This window comes from Stegostoma tigrinum, chromosome 11 (assembly GCF_030684315.1).
Source record: "Stegostoma tigrinum isolate sSteTig4 chromosome 11, sSteTig4.hap1, whole genome shotgun sequence".
NCBI lineage: Eukaryota > Metazoa > Chordata > Chondrichthyes > Orectolobiformes > Stegostomatidae > Stegostoma > Stegostoma tigrinum.
The window spans coordinates 8,959,464-8,976,844 of NC_081364.1; the positions used below are offsets into that span (position 1 = coordinate 8,959,464).

Below are 17,381 nucleotides of genomic sequence, written 5' to 3' on the forward strand. Positions count from 1 at the left end.
CTTGATACCAGAATCAGTCCCGGACAACAACTCGAAATCGCCTCCTGCCATTAGCAGCTACTTCACGAGCAATCGATACAGTATACCGGTGTTTTATGTTCTTGATGCAATATTTGTTTGGTATCCTGACCTTATCGACTGTTGTAATTGTTTCGTGAATCATGTCTTTTGTAAATTGTGAAATTGTTTTCTGTATCATGTCTTCTGTAAAGTATAAAAAGCGAGGACTGTCCGCTGCTCGGGGAGAATTACTTGCGAGACGGTGCACTCTGTTCCGCGTTGAGTACAGGGATTCTCCACAGCTTGGAGTTGCTTGGTCATAAAAGGATTTGTGTTTTTCTAAACATGTTCAGTGTCTTGTTATTGCAGCAAGTCCGCGAGGGTCTCCGAAAACGAACTTGACAGCAGGATTGAAGTTGTGTATATTTCACCATTTTAGAACGTTCGATGCGCAGTGAATGAGATGAGCAATGAGCACAGAGTCAGGAAGCAAAAGGCAGCTGAGTTCAGAAGGGAGATAATGGGAACTGCAGATGCTGGAGATTCCAAGATAATAAAATGTGAGGCTGGATGAACACAGCAGGCCAAGCAGCATCTCAGGAGTACAAAAGCTGACGTTTCGGGCCTAGACCCTTCATCAGAGAGCTCTCTGATGAAGGGTCTAGGCCCGAAACGTCAGCTTTTGTGCTCCTGAGATGCTGCTTGGCCTGCTGTGTTCATCCAGCCTCACATTTTATTATCTTGAGTTCAGAAGGGTCTCGTCAATTGTTGCCCTCGCGCGATGGAGAATGAGGCCAGCAAATTCGGAGGCGTAATCAAAGAAATATTTCAGCCAGGAAACTGAGTTGCAGAAGGAAGGCTTCAAACTCCTCCTTGACAGCTAAATCACGACTGACCCCATTGAGGAGCGTGCAATTATGCCGAAACCCGGGACCTTTAGATCTTCAGTTTAACGCGGTCCCAACTGAGCTATTTCGGCTGGCGGCGATTACTGGCGACGCTGGATGAACACAGCAAGTCCAGCGCAGCAGCGTCTCAGGAGCACAAAAGCTGACGTTGCGGGCCTAGACCCTTCATCAGAGATGGGATGGGGTGAGGGTTTTGGAATAGATCTGGAGAGAGGGGGAGGCCGACCGAAGATGGAGAGAAAAGAAGATAGGTGGAGAGGAGAGTATAGGTGGGAAGGTTGGGAGGGGATAGGTCAGTCCAGGGAAGACGGACAGGTCAAGGAGGTGGGATGAGGTTAGCAGGTCGGAGATGGAGGCGCTGCTTGCGGTGGGTGGAAGGGATGGGTGAGAGGAAGAACTGGTTGGGAATGCAGAGATAGGTTGGACTGGTTTTGGGATGCAGTGGGTTGAGGGGATGAGCTGAGCTGGTTGCGTGGCGCAGTGGGTGGACGGGACGAACTGGGCTGGTTTTGGGATGCGGTGTGGGAAGGGGAGATTTGGAAGCTGGTGAAGTCCACATTGATACCATTGGGCTGCAAGGTTCCACATTTCGGCTGGCGGTTGTCGCACCACTGTCAAGGCACCAAGCCTCGTAGTTTGCTCGCACCCTCACTCCCCCAGCAATTTGCCCATTATGTTTGGAGGTAATTTGACACAGACTTCAACCTTTTCATTCTAAATTCCCTCATATCATTCCGATTCTTGTCTCAGCACACACACACACACGCACGCACCCCTGGTGCTTCAGCCACCGCCTCTTCACAACGTCTGCTCTGATTATTGTTCCTTTTCCACACTTCAATCTCCATAGCGGTTTCTGACACCGCCTGCTTTTCTTTAGCACATGGACCGTTGCGCACTCGTCACCGATCAAGGCATGACAAGAAACCCGTCGCCCCTGTCGTCAACACGTTCCCGAACGTGCTCTTATACTGCCTGCCTGTGCTGAATTCACCATCATCATCTCTCGCCGACTTCGCTCCATCTCCACTCGACAGAATCTAAAATAGTCCGCCATGCCCATCTGTCTGCCATTTCATCATTTCACTCTATATGCCAGCAGCTTTGCGATCAAGCCAATGCGCCTTGCCCAACTGAACCGTTCGCTTCCGCCTCGGTTTCATGTCTACCACCATTTAAATCACCGTTAAGAACTCTGCCGGCTCCACAATTCCCGGGCGCTCCTTCACATCCCCTAAATGTGCACGTCTGCACCAGTCGAATCAACCAAAAGTCAGGCGCTCTTGAGCCTGCGGGCATCCCATCCGCAAATTCGCCATTGCCTTCAGGGTTCGTCTCTTTTGACATCCTTGAATTTCAGGCAGAAATGCGAGTGTGTGAATACTGAGTCAGTCACTGAGTCAGTCAGTGAGTGTGTGAATGAGAGTGAAACAGGGGGAACAGACAGTCTGAATGACACGGCCAGCATGAACGATTTGCTGACTCTCAAATTGACACCTGTCTTCACAGCTGTCGATAAATTTTTGATTTAGCTTAGATTTGTTCATGTGATATCATCCCATTGATTTCTATGCTTCTATAAATTCAAGTCTTTCATCGGCATTTGATTCCTATGCAGAGACTTTCATTGAGAGAAGTAAACTCTTATGTACCTACGCAGTGGTATGCAGACACTGCCCTGAAGCTTCCTGCCCAGCTAGGAATTCAGGGCAAAGCTTTTGTAACTCCTTATCTTCTCACACATCGGTATGCAGACACTGTCTTATGCTGCCTGACTGAATTGAAATTAGAATCAAACTGTTTCAAATAGGGTTCGTTTTGGAAAATTTGTAAACGTGTGAAACATCTAAAACATGCAACGTCTGTCGCTGACAAAGGGGCCAGTGCACTGACTTTGTTTTAGCCAGACACACTGGCAACTTGATACCAGAATCAGTCCCGAACAACAACTCGAAATCGCCTCCTGCCATTAGCAGCTACTTCACGAGCAATCGATACAGTATACCGGTGTTTTATGTTCTTGATGCAATATTTGTTTGGTATCCTGACCTTATCGACTGTTGTAATTGTTTCGTGAATCATGTCTTTTGTAAATTGTGAAATTGTTTTCTGGATCATGTCTTCTGTAAAGTATAAAAAGCGAGGACTGTCCGCTGCTCGGGGACAATTACTTGCGAGACGGTGCACCCTGTTCCGCGTTGAGTACAGGGATTCTCCACAGCTTGGAGTTGCTTGGTCATAAAAGGATTTGTGTTTTTCTACACATGTTCAGTGTCTTGTTATTGCAGCAAGTCCGCGAGCGTCTCCGAAAACGAACTTGACAGCAGGATTGAAGTTGTGTCTATTTCACCATTTTAGAACGTTCGATGCGCAGTGAATGAGATGAGCAATGAGCACAGAGTCAGGAAGCAAAAGGCAGCTGAGTTCAGAAGGGACTCGTCAATTGTTGCCCTCGCGCGATGGAGAATGAGGCCAACAAATTCGGAGGCGTGATCAAAGAAATATTTCAGCCAGGAAACTGAGTGGCAGAAGGAAGGCTTCAATCTCCTCCTTGACGGCTAAACAACGGCTGACGCCATTGAGGAGCTTGCAATTCTGCCGAAACCCGGGATTGAACCAGGGACCTTTAGATCTTCAGTCTAACGCTCCCCCAACTGAGCTATTTCGGCTGGCGGCGACGACTGGTGACGCTGGCTGAACACAGCAGGTCCAGCGCAGCAGCGTCTCAGGAGCTCAAAAGCTGGCGTTACGGGCCGAGACCCTTCATCAGAGACGGGATGGGGTGAGGGTTCTGGAATAAATATCGAGAGAGCGGGAGGCGGACCGACGATGCAGAGAAAAGAAGATAGGTGGAGAGCAGAGTATAGGTGGGGATGTCGGGAGGGGATAGATCAGTCCAGGGAAGACGGACAGTTCAAGGAGGTGGAATGAAGTTAGCAGGCAGGAGATGGAGGTGCGGTTTGGGGTGGGAGGAAGGGATGGGTGAGAGGAAGAACAGGTTGGGGAAGCACAGATAGCTTGGACTGGTTTTGGGATTCACTGGGTGGAGGGGAAGAGCTGAGCTGGTTGCGTGGTTCAGTGGGGGCAGGGTACGAAATGGGCTGGTTTTGGGATTCGGTGGGGGAAGCGGAGATTTGGAATCTGGTTAAGTTCACATTGACACCATTGGGTTCAAGGTTCCCACATTTCGGCTGCCGGTTGTCGCACCACTGTCAAGGCACCAAGCCTCGTAGTTTGCTCGCATCCTCACTCCCTCAGCATTTGCCCATCATGTTTGGAGGTAATTTGATCCAGACCTCACCCTTTTCATTATAAATTCCCTCATATCATTCCGATTCTTGCCTAAGCACACACACACACACACTCACACACACACACACATACACACACACATGGTGCATCAGCCACGGCCTCTCAACACCGTCTCCTTTGATTATTGTTCCTTTTCAACGCTTCAATCTCCATAGTCGTTTTTGACACCGCCTGCTTTACTTTAGCACATGGACCGTTGCGCACTCGTCACCGATCAAGGCATGACAAGAAACCCGTCGCCCCTGTCGTCAACGCGTTCCCGAACGTGCTCTTATACTGCCTGCCTGTGCTGCATTCACCATCAGCATCTCTCGCCGACTTCGCTCCATCTCCAATCGACAGAATCTAAAGTAGTCCGCCATGCCCATCTGTCTGCCATTTCGTCATTTCACTCTATATCCCAGCAGATTTGCGATCAAGCCAATGCGCCTCGAACAACTGAACCGTTCGCTTCCGCCTCGGTTTCAGTTCTACCACCATTTAAGTCACCGTTAAGAACTCTGCCGGCTCCACAATTCCCGGGCAATCCTTAACATCCTCTAAATGTGCACGTCTGCAACACTCGAGTCAACCAAAAGTCAGGCGCTCTTGTTCCTGCGGGCATCCCATCCGCAAATTCGCCATTGCCTTCAGGGTTCGTCTCTTTTGACATCGTTGAATTTCAGGCAGAAATGCGAGTGTGTGAATACTGAGTCAGTCACCGAGTCAGTCAGTGAGTGAGTGAATGAGAGTGAAACAGGGGGAGACAGGCAGTCTGAGTGACACGGCCAGCATGAACGATTTGCTGACTCCAAATTGACGTCTGTATTCACAGCTGCCGATGAATTTTTGATTTAGCTTAGCTTTGTTCATGTGATATCATCCCATTGATTTCTATGCTTCTATAAATTCAAGTCTTTTATCGGCATTTGATTCCTTAGCAGAGACTTTCGTTGACAGAAGTAAACTCTTTTCTACCTACGCAGAGGTGTGCAGGCACTGCCCTGAAGCTTCCCGCCCAGCTAGGAATTCAGTGTAAAGCTTTTGTAACTCCTTATCTTCTCACACATCGGTATGCAGACACTGTCTTATGCTGCCTGACTGAATTGAAATTAGAATCAAACTGTTTCAAATAGGGTTCGGTTTGGAAAATTTGTAAACGTGTGAAACATCTAAAACATGCAACGTCTGTCGCTGACAAAGGGGCCAGAGCACTGACTTTGTTTTAGCCAGACACACTGGCAACTTGATACCAGAATCAGTCCCGGACAACAACTCGAAATCGCCTCCTGCCATTAGCAGCTACTTCACGAGCAATCGATACAGTATACCGGTGTTTTATGTTCTTGATGCAATATTTGTTTGGTATCCTAACCTTATCGACTGTTGTAATTGTTTCGTGAATCATGTCTTTTGTAAATTGTGAAATTGTTTTCTGTATCATGTCTTCTGTAAAGTATAAAAAGCGAGGACTGTCCGCTGCTCGGGGAGAATTACTTGCGAGACGGTGCACTCTGTTCCGCGTTGAGTACAGGGATTCTCCACAGCTTGGAGTTGCTTGGTCATAAAAGGATTTGTGTTTTTCTAAACATGTTCAGTGTCTTGTTATTGCAGCAAGTCCGCGAGGGTCTCCGAAAACGAACTTGACAGCAGGATTGAAGTTGTGTATATTTCACCATTTTAGAACGTTCGATGCGCAGTGAATGAGATGAGCAATGAGCACAGAGTCAGGAAGCAAAAGGCAGCTGAGTTCAGAAGGGAGATAATGGGAACTGCAGATGCTGGAGATTCCAAGATAATAAAATGTGAGGCTGGATGAACACAGCAGGCCAAGCAGCATCTCAGGAGTACAAAAGCTGACGTTTCGGGCCTAGACCCTTCATCAGAGAGCTCTCTGATGAAGGGTCTAGGCCCGAAACGTCAGCTTTTGTGCTCCTGAGATGCTGCTTGGCCTGCTGTGTTCATCCAGCCTCACATTTTATTATCTTGAGTTCAGAAGGGTCTCGTCAATTGTTGCCCTCGCGCGATGGAGAATGAGGCCAGCAAATTCGGAGGCGTAATCAAAGAAATATTTCAGCCAGGAAACTGAGTTGCAGAAGGAAGGCTTCAAACTCCTCCTTGACAGCTAAATCACGACTGACCCCATTGAGGAGCGTGCAATTATGCCGAAACCCGGGACCTTTAGATCTTCAGTTTAACGCGGTCCCAACTGAGCTATTTCGGCTGGCGGCGATTACTGGCGACGCTGGATGAACACAGCAAGTCCAGCGCAGCAGCGTCTCAGGAGCACAAAAGCTGACGTTGCGGGCCTAGACCCTTCATCAGAGATGGGATGGGGTGAGGGTTTTGGAATAGATCTGGAGAGAGGGGGAGGCCGACCGAAGATGGAGAGAAAAGAAGATAGGTGGAGAGGAGAGTATAGGTGGGAAGGTTGGGAGGGGATAGGTCAGTCCAGGGAAGACGGACAGGTCAAGGAGGTGGGATGAGGTTAGCAGGTCGGAGATGGAGGCGCGGCTTGCGGTGGGTGGAAGGGATGGGTGAGAGGAAGAACTGGTTGGGAAAGCAGAGATAGGTTGGACTGGTTTTGGGATGCAGTGGGTTGAGGGGATGAGCTGAGCTGGTTGCGTGGCGCAGTGGGTGGACGGGACGAACTGGGCTGGTTTTGGGATGCGGTGTGGGAAGTGGAGATTTGGAAGTTGGTGAAGTCCACATTGATACCATTGGGCTGCAAGGTTCCCACATTTCGGCTGGCGGTTGTCGCACCACTGTCAAGGCACCAAGCCTGGTAGTTTGCTCGCACCCTCACTCCCTCAGCAATTGCCCATTATGTTTGGAGGTAATTTGACCCAGACTTCACCCTTTTCATTCTAACTTCCCTCATATCATTCCGATTCTTGTCTCAGCACACACACACACACACACACACACACACACACGCACGCACCCATGGTGCATCAGCCACCGCCTCTTCACAACGTCTGCTCTGATGTTGTTTCTTTTCAACACTTCAATCTCCAAAGCGGTTTCTGACGCCGCCTGCTTTTCTTTAGCACATGGACCGTTGCGCACTCGTCACCGATCAAGGCATGACAAGCAACCCGTCGCCCCTGTCGTCAACACGTTCCCGAACTGCCATGAGACAGCCTGCCTGTGCTGCATTCACCATCAGCATCTCTCGCCGACTTCGCTCCATCTCCAATCGACAGAATCTAAAGTAGTCCGCCATGCCCATCTGTCTGCCATTTCGTCATTTCACTCGAGATGCCAGCAGCTTTGCGATCAAGCCAATGCGCCTTGCCCAACTGAACCGTTCGCTTCCGCCTCGGTTTCAGTTCTCCCACCGTTTAAATCACCGTTAAGAACTCAGCCGGCTCCACAATTCCCGGGCGCTCCTTCATATCCTCTAAATGTGCACGTCTGCAACACTCGAGTCAACCAAAAGTCAGGCGCTCTTGTTCCTGCGGGCATCCCATCCGCAAATTCGCCATTGCCTTCAGGGTTCGTCTCTTTTGACATCCTTGAATTTCAGGCAGAAATGCGAGTGTGTGAATACTGAGTCAGTCACTGAGTCAGTCAGTGAGTGAGTGAATGAGAGTGAAACAGGGGGAGACAGACAATCTGAGTGACACGGCCGGCATGAACGATTTGCTGACTCTCAAATTGACGTCTGTATTCACAAGTTGCCGATGAATTTTTGATTTAGCTTAGCTTTGTTCATGTGATATCATCCCATTGATTTCTATGCTTCTATAAATTCAAGTCTTTCATCGGCACTTGATTCCCATGCAGAGACTTTAATTGAGAGAAGTAAACTCTTTTCTACCTACACATAGGTGTGCAGGCACTGCCCTGAAGCTTCCTGCCCAGCTAGGAATTCAGGGCAAAGCTTTTGTAACTCCACATCTTCTCACACATCGGTATGCAGACACTGTCTTATGCTGCCTGACTGAATTGAAATTAGAATCAAACTGTTTCAAATAGGGTTCGGTTTGGAAAATTTGTAAACGTGTGAAACATCTAAAACATGCAACGTCTGTCGCTGACAAAGGGGCCAGAGCACTGACTTTGTTTTAGCCAGACACACTGGCAACTTGATACCAGAATCTGTCCCGGACAACAACTCGAAATCGCCTCCTGCCATTAGCAGCTACTTCACGAGCAATCGATACAGTATACCGGTGTTTTATGTTCTTGATGCAATATTTGTTTGGTATCCTGACCTTATCGACTGTTGTAATTGTTTCGTGAATCATGTCTTTTGTAAATTGTGAAATTGTTTTCTGGATCATGTCTTCTGTAAAGTATAAAAAGCGAGGACTGTCCGCTGCTCGGGGAGAATTACTTGCGAGACGGTGCACTCTGTTCCGCGTTGAGTACAGGGATTCTCCACAGCTTGGAGTTGCTTGGTCATAAAAGGATTTGTGTTTTTCTAAACATGTTCAGGGACTTGTTATTGCAGCAAGTCCGCGAGGGTCTCCGAAAACGAACTTGACAGCAGGATTGAAGTTGTGTATATTTCACCATTTTAGAACGTTCGATGCGCAGTGAATGAGATGAGCAATGAGCACAGAGTCAGGAAGCAAAAGGCAGCGGAGGTCAGAAGGGACTCGTCAATTGTTGCCCTCGCGCGATGGAGAATGAGGCCAACAAATTCGGGGGCGTGATCAAAGAAATATTTCAGCCAGGAAACTGAGTGGCAGAAGGAAGGCTTCAATCTCCTCCTTGACAGCTAAATAACGGTTGACCGCATTGAGGAGCGTGCAACTCTGCCGAAACCCGGGATTGAACCAGGGACCTTTGGATCTTCAGTCTAACGCTCTCCCAACTGAGCTATTTCGGCTGGCGGCGATTACTGGTGACGCTGGATGAACACAGCAGGTCCAGCGCAGCATCGTCTCAGGAGCTCAAAAGCTGGCGTTTCGGGCCGAGACCCTTCATCAGAGATGGGATGGGGTGAGGGTTCTGGAATAAATATCGAGAGAGCGGGAGGCGGACCGACGATGCAGAGAAAAGAAGATAGGTGGAGAGCAGAGTATAGGTGGGGAGGTTGGGAGGGGATAGATCAGTCCAGGGAAGACGGACAGTTCAAGGAGGTGGAATGAGGTTAGCAGGCAGGAGATGGAGGTGCGGTTTGGGGTGGGAGGAAGGGATGGGTGAGAAGAAGAACAGGTTGGGGAAGCACAGATAGCTTGGACTGGTTTTGGGATTCACTGGGTGGAGGGGAAGAGCTGAGCTGGTTGTGTGGTGCAGTGGGGGCAGGGGACGAACTGGGCTGGTTTTGGGATGCGGTGGGGGAAGCGGAGATTTGGAAGCTGGTGAAGTCCACATTGACACCATTGGGTGCAAGGTTCCCACATTTCGGCTGCCCGTTGTCGCACCACTGTCAAGGCACCAAGCCTCGTAGTTTGCTCGCACCCTCACTCCCTCAGCAATTGCCCATTATGTTTGGAGGTAATTTGACCCAGACTTCACCCTTTTCATTCTAACTTCCCTCATATCATTCCGATTCTTGTCTCAGCACACACACACACACACACACACACACACACACACGCACGCACCCATGGTGCATCAGCCACCGCCTCTTCACAACGTCTGCTCTGATGTTGTTTCTTTTCAACACTTCAATCTCCAAAGCGGTTTCTGACGCCGCCTGCTTTTCTTTCGCACATGGACCGTTGCGCACTCGTCACCGATCAAGGCATGACAAGCAACCCGTCGCCCCTGTCGTCAACACGTTCCCGAACTGCCATGAGACAGCCTGCCTGTGCTGCATTCACCATCAGCATCTCTCGCCGACTTCGCTCCATCTCCAATCGACAGAATCTAAAGTAGTCCGCCATGCCCATCTGTCTGCCATTTCGTCATTTCACTCGAGATGCCAGCAGCTTTGCGATCAAGCCAATGCGCCTTGCCCAACTGAACCGTTCGCTTCCGCCTCGGTTTCAGTTCTCCCACCGTTTAAATCACCGTTAAGAACTCAGCCGGCTCCACAATTCCCGGGCGCTCCTTCATATCCTCTCAATGTGCACGTCTGCAACACTCGAGTCAACCAAAAGTCAGGCGCTCTTGTTCCTGCGGGCATCCCATCCGCAAATTCGCCATTGCCTTCAGGGTTCGTCTCTTTTGACATCGTTGAATTTCAGGCAGAAATGCGAGTGTATGAATACTGAGTCAGTCACTGAGTCAGTCAGTGAGTGAGTGAATGAGAGTGAAACAGGGGGAGACAGACAATCTGAGTGACACGGCCGGCATGAACGATTTGCTGACTCTCAAATTGACGTCTGTATTCACAAGTTGCCGATGAATTTTTGATTTAGCTTAGCTTTGTTCATGTGATATCATCCCATTGATTTCTATGCTTCTATAAATTCAAGTCTTTCATCGGCACTTGATTCCCATGCAGAGACTTTAATTGAGAGAAGTAAACTCTTTTCTACCTACACATAGGTGTGCAGGCACTGCCCTGAAGCTTCCTGCTCAGCTAGGAATTCAGGGCAAAGCTTTTGTAACTCCACATCTTCTCACACATCGGTATGCAGACACTGTCTTATGCTGCCTGACTGAATTGAAATTAGAATCAAACTGTTTCAAATAGGGTTCGGTTTGGAAAATTTGTAAACGTGTGAAACATCTAAAACATGCAACGTCTGTCGCTGACAAAGGGGCCAGAGCACTGACTTTGTTTTAGCCAGACACACTGGCAACTTGATACCAGAATCTGTCCCGGACAACAACTCGAAATCGCCTCCTGCCATTAGCAGCTACTTCACGAGCAATCGATACAGTATACCGGTGTTTTATGTTCTTGATGCAATATTTGTTTGGTATCCTGACCTTATCGACTGTTGTAATTGTTTCGTGAATCATGTCTTTTGTAAATTGTGAAATTGTTTTCTGGATCATGTCTTCTGTAAAGTATAAAAAGCGAGGACTGTCCGCTGCTCGGGGAGAATTACTTGCGAGACGGTGCACTCTGTTCCGCGTTGAGTACAGGGATTCTCCACAGCTTGGAGTTGCTTGGTCATAAAAGGATTTGTGTTTTTCTAAACATGTTCAGGGACTTGTTATTGCAGCAAGTCCGCGAGGGTCTCCGAAAACGAACTTGACAGCAGGATTGAAGTTGTGTCTATTTCACCATTTTAGAACGTTCGATGCGCAGTGAATGAGATGAGCAATGAGCACAGAGTCAGGAAGCAAAAGGCAGCTGAGTTCAGAAGGGACTCGTCAATTGTTGCCCTCGCGCGATGGAGAATGAGGCCAACAAATTCGGGGGCGTGATCAAAGAAATATTTCAGCCAGGAAACTGAGTGGCAGAAGGAAGGCTTCAATCTCCTCCTTGACAGCTAAATAACGGTTGACCGCATTGAGGAGCGTGCAACTCTGCCGAAACCCGGGATTGAACCAGGGACCTTTAGATCTTCAGTCTAACGCTCTCCCAACTGAGCTATTTCGGCTGGCGGCGATTACTGGTGACGCTGGATGAACACAGCAGGTCCAGCGCAGCATCGTCTCAGGAGCTCAAAAGCTGGCGTTTCGGGCCGAGACCCTTCATCAGAGATGGGATGGGGTGAGGGTTCTGGAATAAATATCGAGAGAGCGGGAGGCGGACCGACGATGCAGAGAAAAGAAGATAGGTGGAGAGCAGAGTATAGGTGGGGAGGTTGGGAGGGGATAGATCAGTCCAGGGAAGACGGACAGTTCAAGGAGGTGGAATGAGGTTAGCAGGCAGGAGATGGAGGTGCGGTTTGGGGTGGGAGGAAGGGATGGGTGAGAAGAAGAACAGGTTGGGGAAGCACAGATAGCTTGGACTGGTTTTGGGATTCACTGGGTGGAGGGGAAGAGCTGAGCTGGTTGTGTGGTGCAGTGGGGGCAGGGGACGAACTGGGCTGGTTTTGGGATGCGGTGGGGGAAGCGGAGATTTGGAAGCTGGTGAAGTCCACATTGACACCATTGGGTGCAAGGTTCCCACATTTCGGCTGCCGGTTGTCGCACCACTGTCAAGGCACCAAGCCTCGTAGTTTGCTCGCATCCTCACTCCCTCAGCATTTGCCCATTATGTTTGGAGGTAATTTGATCCAGACCTCACCCTTTTCATTATAAATTCCCTCATATCATTCCGATTCTTGCCTAAGCACACACACACACACTCACACACACACACACACACACACACATACACACACACATGGTGCATCAGCCACGGCCTCTCAACACCGTCTCCTTTGATTATTGTTCCTTTTCAACGCTTCAATCTCCATAGTCGTTTTTGACACCGCCTGCTTTACTTCAGCACATGGACTGTTGCGCACTCGTCACCGATCAAGGCATGACAAGAAACCCGTCGCCCCTGTCGTCAACGCGTTCCCGAACGTGCTCTTATACTGCCTGCCTGTGCTGCATTCACCATCAGCATCTCTCGCCGACTTCGCTCGATCTCCAATCGACAGAATCAAATAGTCCGCCATGCCCATCTGTCTGCCATTTCGTCATTTCACTCTATATCCCAGCAGATTTGCGATCAAGCCAATGCGCCTCGAACAACTGAACCGTTCGCTTCCGCCTCGGTTTCAGTTCTACCACCATTTAAGTCACCGTTAAGAACTCTGCCGGCTCCACAATTCCCGGGCGCTCCTTAACATCCTCTAAATGTGCACGTCTGCAACACTCGAGTCAACCAAAAGTCAGGCGCTCTTGTTCCTGCGGGCATCCCATCCGCAAATTCGCCATTGCCTTCAGGGTTCGTCTCTTTTGACATCGTTGAATTTCAGGCAGAAATGCGAGTGTGTGAATACTGAGTCAGTCACCGAGTCAGTCAGTGTGAGTGAATGAGAGTGAAACAGGGGGAGACAGGCAGTCTGAGTGACACGGCCAGCATGAACGATTTGCTGACTTCAAATTGACGTCAGTATTCACAGCTGCCGATGAATTTTTGATTTAGCTTAGCTTTGTTCATGTGATATCATCCCATTGATTTCTATGCTTCTATAAATTCAAGTCTTTCATCGGCATTTGATTCCTTAGCAGAGACTTTCATTGAGAGAAGTAAACTCTTTTCTACCGACGCAGAGGTATGCAGGCACTGCCCTGAAGCTTCCCGCCCAGCTAGGAATTCAGGGCAAAGCTTTTGTAACTCCTTATCTTCTCACACATCGGTATGCAGACACTGTCTTATGCTGCCTGACTGAATTGAAATTAGAATCAAACTGTTTCAAATAGGGTTCGGTTTGGAAAATTTGTAAACGTGTGAAACATCTAAAACATGCAACGTCTGTCGCTGACAAAGGGGCCAGAGCACTGACTTTGTTTTAGCCAGACACACTGGCAACTTGATACCAGAATCAGTCCCGGACAACAACTCGAAATCGCCTCCTGCCATTAGCAGCTACTTCACGAGCAATCGATACAGTATACCGGTGTTTTATGTTCTTGATGCAATATTTGTTTGGTATCCTGACCTTATCGACTGTTGTAATTGTTTCGTCAATCATGTCTTTTGTAAATTGTGAAATTGTTTTCTGTATCATGTCTTCTGTAAAGTATAAAATGCGAGGACTGTCCGCTGCTCGGGGACAATTACTTGCGAGACGGTGCACCCTGTTCCGCGTTGAGTACAGGGATTCTCCACAGCTTGGAGTTGCTTGGTCATAAAAGGATTTGTGTTTTTCTACACATGTTCAGTGTCTTGTTATTGCAGCAAGTCCGCGAGCGTCTCCGAAAACGAACTTGACAGCAGGATTGAAGTTGTGTCTATTTCACCATTTTAGAACGTTCGATGCGCAGTGAATGAGATGAGCAATGAGCACAGAGTCAGGAAGCAAAAGGCAGCTGAGGTCAGAAGGGACTCGTCAATTGTTGCCCTCGCGCGATGGAGAATGAGGCCAGCAAATTCGGAGGCGTGATCAAAGAAATATTTCAGCCAGGAAACTGAGTGGCAGAAGGAAGGCTTCAATCTCCTCCTTGACGGCTAAACAACGGCTGACCGCCTTGAGGAGCTTGCAATTCTGCCGAAACCCGGGATGGAACCAGGGACCTTTAGATCTTCAGTCTAACGCTCCCCCAACTGAGCTATTTCGGCTGGCGGCGATGACTGGTGACGCTGGCTGAACACAGCAGGTCCAGCGCAGCAGCGTCTCAGGAGCTCAAAAGCTGGCGTTACGGGCCGAGACCCTTCATCAGAGACGGGATGGGGTGAGGGTTCTGGAATAAATATCGAGAGAGCGGGAGGCGGACCGACGATGCAGAGAAAAGAAGATAGGTGGAGAGCAGAGTATAGGTGGGGATGTCGGGAGGGGATAGATCAGTCCAGGGAAGACGGACAGTTCAAGGAGGTGGAATGAAGTTAGCAGGCAGGAGATGGAGGTGCGGTTTGGGGTGGGAGGAAGGGATGGGTGAGAAGAAGAACAGGTTGGGGAAGCACAGATAGCTTGGACTGGTTTTGGGATTCACTGGGTGGAGGGGAAGAGCTGAGCTGGTTGCGTGGTGCAGTGGGGGCAGAGTACGAAATGGGCTGGTTTTGGGATTCGGTGGGGGAAGCGGAGATTTGGAATCTGGTTAAGTTCACATTGACACCATTGGGTTCAAGGTTCCCACATTTCGGCTGCCGGTTGTCGCACCACTGTCAAGGCACCAAGCCTCGTAGTTTGCTCGCATCCTCACTCCCTCAGCATTTGCCCATCATGTTTGGAGGTAATTTGATCCAGACCTCACCCTTTTCATTATAAATTCCCTCATATCATTCCGATTCTTGCCTAAGCACACACACACACACACTCACACACACACACACATACACACACACATGGTGCATCAGCCACGGCCTCTCAACACCGTCTCCTTTGATTATTGTTCCTTTTCAACGCTTCAATCTCCATAGTCGTTTTTGACACCGCCTGCTTTACTTTAGCACATGGACCGTTGCGCACTCGTCACCGATCAAGGCATGACAAGAAACCCGTCGCCCCTGTCGTCAACGCGTTCCCGAACGTGCTCTTATACTGCCTGCCTGTGCTGCATTCACCATCAGCATCTCTCGCCGACTTCGCTCCATCTCCAATCGACAGAATCTAAAGTAGTCCGCCATGCCCATCTGTCTGCCATTTCGTCATTTCACTCTATATCCCAGCAGATTTGCGATCAAGCCAATGCGCCTCGAACAACTGAACCGTTCGCTTCCGCCTCGGTTTCAGTTCTACCACCATTTAAGTCACCGTTAAGAACTCTGCCGGCTCCACAATTCCCGGGCAATCCTTAACATCCTCTAAATGTGCACGTCTGCAACACTCGAGTCAACCAAAAGTCAGGCGCTCTTGTTCCTGCGGGCATCCCATCCGCAAATTCGCCATTGCCTTCAGGGTTCGTCTCTTTTGACATCGTTGAATTTCAGGCAGAAATGCGAGTGTGTGAATACTGAGTCAGTCACCGAGTCAGTCAGTGAGTGAGTGAATGAGAGTGAAACAGGGGGAGACAGGCAGTCTGAGTGACACGGCCAGCATGAACGATTTGCTGACTCCAAATTGACGTCTGTATTCACAGCTGCCGATGAATTTTTGATTTAGCTTAGCTTTGTTCATGTGATATCATCCCATTGATTTCTATGCTTCTATAAATTCAAGTCTTTTATCGGCATTTGATTCCTTAGCAGAGACTTTCGTTGACAGAAGTAAACTCTTTTCTACCTGCGCAGAGGTGTGCAGGCACTGCCCTGAAGCTTCCCGCCCAGCTAGGAATTCAGTGTAAAGCTTTTGTAACTCCTTATCTTCTCACACATCGGTATGCAGACACTGTCTTATGCTGCCTGACTGAATTGAAATTAGAATCAAACTGTTTCAAATAGGGTTCGGTTTGGAAAATTTGTAAACGTGTGAAACATCTAAAACATGCAACGTCTGTCGCTGACAAAGGGGCCAGAGCACTGACTTTGTTTTAGCCAGACACACTGGCAACTTGATACCAGAATCAGTCCCGGACAACAACTCGAAATCGCCTCCTGCCATTAGCAGCTACTTCACGAGCAATCGATACAGTATACCGGTGTTTTATGTTCTTGATGCAATATTTGTTTGGTATCCTAACCTTATCGACTGTTGTAATTGTTTCGTGAATCATGTCTTTTGTAAATTGTGAAATTGTTTTCTGTATCATGTCTTCTGTAAAGTATAAAAAGCGAGGACTGTCCGCTGCTCGGGGAGAATTACTTGCGAGACGGTGCACTCTGTTCCGCGTTGAGTACAGGGATTCTCCACAGCTTGGAGTTGCTTGGTCATAAAAGGATTTGTGTTTTTCTAAACATGTTCAGTGTCTTGTTATTGCAGCAAGTCCGCGAGGGTCTCCGAAAACGAACTTGACAGCAGGATTGAAGTTGTGTATATTTCACCATTTTAGAACGTTCGATGCGCAGTGAATGAGATGAGCAATGAGCACAGAGTCAGGAAGCAAAAGGCAGCTGAGTTCAGAAGGGAGATAATGGGAACTGCAGATGCTGGAGATTCCAAGATAATAAAATGTGAGGCTGGATGAACACAGCAGGCCAAGCAGCATCTCAGGAGCACAAAAGCTGACGTTTCGGGCCTAGACCCTTCATCAGAGAGCTCTCTGATGAAGGGTCTAGGCCCGAAACGTCAGCCTTTGTGCTCCTGAGATGCTGCTTGGCCTGCTGTGTTCATCCAGCCTCACATTTTATTATCTTGAGTTCAGAAGGGTCTCGTCAATTGTTGCCCTCGCGCGATGGAGAATGAGGCCAGCAAATTCGGAGGCGTAATCAAAGAAATATTTCAGCCAGGAAACTGAGTTGCAGAAGGAAGGCTTCAAACTCCTCCTTGACAGCTAAATCACGACTGACCCCATTGAGGAGCGTGCAATTATGCCGAAACCCGGGATTGAACCAGGGACCTTTAGATCTTCAGTCTAACGCTCTCCCAACTGAGCTATTTCGGCTGGCGGCGATTACTGGCGACGCTGGATGAACACAGCAAGTCCAGCGCAGCAGCGTCTCAGGAGCACAAAAGCTGACGTTGCGGGCCTGGACCCTTCATCAGAGATGGGATGGGGTGAGGGTTTTGGAATAGATCTGGAGAGAGGGGGAGGCCGACCGAAGATGGAGAGAAAAGAAGATAGGTGGAGAGGAGAGTATAGGTGGGGAGGTTGGGAGGGGATAGGTCAGTCCAGGGAAGACGGACAGGT

At 48.9% G+C, this 17,381-nt stretch overlaps 5 non-coding genes across 5 annotated transcripts; all 5 read right to left on the reverse strand.

Annotated features, from left to right (window-relative positions):
* Window positions 1-3,504: 3,504 nt before the first annotated feature.
* On the reverse strand, window positions 3,505-3,577 carry trnaf-gaa (transfer RNA phenylalanine (anticodon GAA)). The gene has a single exon. It is a non-coding gene; the product is annotated as a tRNA-Phe (tRNA).
* Window positions 3,578-8,966: 5,389 nt separating this feature from the next.
* On the reverse strand, window positions 8,967-9,039 carry trnaf-gaa (transfer RNA phenylalanine (anticodon GAA)). The gene has a single exon. It is a non-coding gene; the product is annotated as a tRNA-Phe (tRNA).
* A 2,544-nt stretch (window positions 9,040-11,583) lies between these two features.
* Window positions 11,584-11,656, reverse strand: trnaf-gaa (transfer RNA phenylalanine (anticodon GAA)). Its single transcript has one exon. It is a non-coding gene; the product is annotated as a tRNA-Phe (tRNA).
* Window positions 11,657-14,204: 2,548 nt separating this feature from the next.
* Window positions 14,205-14,277, reverse strand: trnaf-gaa (transfer RNA phenylalanine (anticodon GAA)). The gene has a single exon. It is a non-coding gene; the product is annotated as a tRNA-Phe (tRNA).
* Window positions 14,278-17,062: 2,785 nt separating this feature from the next.
* Window positions 17,063-17,135, reverse strand: trnaf-gaa (transfer RNA phenylalanine (anticodon GAA)). Its single transcript has one exon. It is a non-coding gene; the product is annotated as a tRNA-Phe (tRNA).
* Between the last annotated feature and the right edge of the window lie 246 nt (window positions 17,136-17,381).